Below are 2565 nucleotides of genomic sequence, written 5' to 3'. Positions count from 1 at the left end.
AATGGTGGTCTTAAAAGACATGTTAGGATCCACAATGAGCAGAACTTACTTGCAGGTATTGGTAGTGCAAATCAGAGGTGCAATCTGTGTGGGTGTTTTTTCAAAACACTGTCTGGTTTAAAAAGCCACATCAGACGCCATGAAAGGGCTAAGGTGTAGGTGCAGGAGGTGGTCAAACTCTGTTTAAGGAGTAGACAACCACCACATATGCATGTATGTATGTATGTATGTATGCATGCATGTATGTATGTATGTATGTATGCATGCATGCATGTGTATGTGTGTGCATTACTATCTCCTTGCATTGACATTACATGATAGTTGTAAACATGTGTCACTATTGTGCAACAGGTGTCATTTATTTCCAATTTTCCACAAAAAATGTCTGGTTATGGGGAAATAGGTTGGCAACCAAAAGAGCATCCAGCAATAGAAAATCTACTTGAATATATTCTGTGTGACTCATACAAGTATGGAAAGTGGAAATTAAAATGATGATGAAGTTGGTGATAAATATATGTATATACACATACATACATGTTATATGTAATTAGAAGAGAGATTTAAAAATGCTTTCTCTTTCATACTTCTATCAGTAGAATAGTCTTCTTTGTTGTGTATTGCAGCATACTTGCATTATTGTTTAAATGGTGATTTACTTATCTAGTATGATGCGAAATTGTTTTCACTGTGAATCAGATTTTCTTATAATAAATAATAAAAGGAAATGTCTTTCAGCAGCTGTGACAAGAAGAAACACTTCAAAATTTTGTTCAAAACACTTTACTGAGAAATTATAAATAATTCTTTTTAAATAAAGAGTATTACTTGAAAAACAAGTTGTACTTTTTCTCATGGCATACTTTACAATTACCAAATCTTGCAAAACAACTTCTCATCTCTTTAAACAATTATACTTATATTAGATCTTAGCCTACATAAAAATGCATTTTAATCTAATTAAATATTCCTCTGTTAATAAGTTAATATTTTTACTTGGACATCGTAGAATATCAGTCCTACATTTATATGAATAATTAGCAGCCATCTAAAGTAGGGTGGCTTCAATGTATTTCATGGTAATATATGCAAGACTCAAATTTTGAGTTTATGAGTATATTTTGTTGTGGTAGAGAAAGGAACTAAAAGCTGTTGGACTGTTAAACTATATGGATGTGTGTATACACATATGCATCACACAAATGCACACACACACACACACACACACCAACACACATGCATAGACGCATACACACAAGAAAGACAATCTATAATCGACTATAGTGACTAATAACTTTTATAAATTATTTGGTGATTCTCTACTTTTCATCTAACATCATAGCTTACACACAAGCTTCAAATTCTCCTTTCAGGTGATATCCAACAACAACGTTTACAAACAAAATAAGCATATGGTTTATAACAGGTTTTATCAAGCATAGTGTACTTTGGGATAAGTTGGACTACATTATCCAATGTGTTCTTTTATAAGTTAATAACATATGAGGGAGATCGGGCTTGATTTTTAGCATAATGACTTTATATATGTTCTCTTATTGACTCATTATTATGAAATAGTATAAGCAATAGCTACCCTATTTCCTTCTAAGGAAAGCAAAAAAAATTAAAGCTTTATGAATATGCAGCACAAAATTGTTATAATATACAAATATTTTCTTGTGGAGAAAGTTTAATTTTTTCTATCCAAAAGAATTTTAATTTTAAAACCTAGATTTTGCCTTTAAAAAAAATAATCTTTAATCTCATATTTTCTTTCATAATATAAAAAGTCAAACAGACTCTTCCACATGCAACACATGGAATGTTTACTTGAGCAAGGCATACCAAATGCATAAAAAATGCAATGTATTATATTTTCTCTCTCACTACACCAATCTAATCTCTTTTGTCATCTAAAATTAATGCAAAACATAATACTCATTTCAGTTTCACTTTTCTCTGAATGCTATTAATTTGAAGAAACAAGATTTACATAATCAAAAGCATGATCATCGAAAGAAGATTGTGTCTGATTTTAATGGCAACTAAACCAATATTTATAGAGGAAGAAGAGTCAACTACATTGACTTCAATTTATTAATCCTTACTTTATCAATGCTTGAGAGATGAATGGCAGTGTTGTTCTTAGTAAGATATGACCTCACAGTGTATTGGAAAAAATTTCATTACCATAAGACATTTAATCCAAACTCAAGAGTTTCTGTTAATTTATGAAAATTAAAATTTCCTATAACCTTTAACAGGTTGCTGGATTTCCAGTTAAGACTTTATTTTTATTCATCATCATCATCATCATCGTTTAACGTCCGTTTTCCATGCTAGCATGGGTTGGACGATTTGACTGAGGACTGGTGCAACCGGATGGCTACACCAGGCTCCAATCTAATTTGGCAGAGTTTCTACAGCTGGATGCCCTTCCTAACGCCAACCACTCAGAGAGTTTAGTGGGTGCTTTTACGTGTCACCCACACGAAAACGGCCACGCTCGAAATGGTGTCTTTTATGTGCCACCCGCACAAGAGCCATTCCAGGGGCACTGGCAAC

The sequence above is a fragment of the Octopus bimaculoides genome, chromosome 18, assembly GCF_001194135.2.
Source record: "Octopus bimaculoides isolate UCB-OBI-ISO-001 chromosome 18, ASM119413v2, whole genome shotgun sequence".
Lineage (NCBI taxonomy): Eukaryota > Metazoa > Mollusca > Cephalopoda > Octopoda > Octopodidae > Octopus > Octopus bimaculoides.
The sequence above is the reverse complement of the archived record's forward strand: the minus strand, read 5'-3'. Positions refer to the sequence as shown.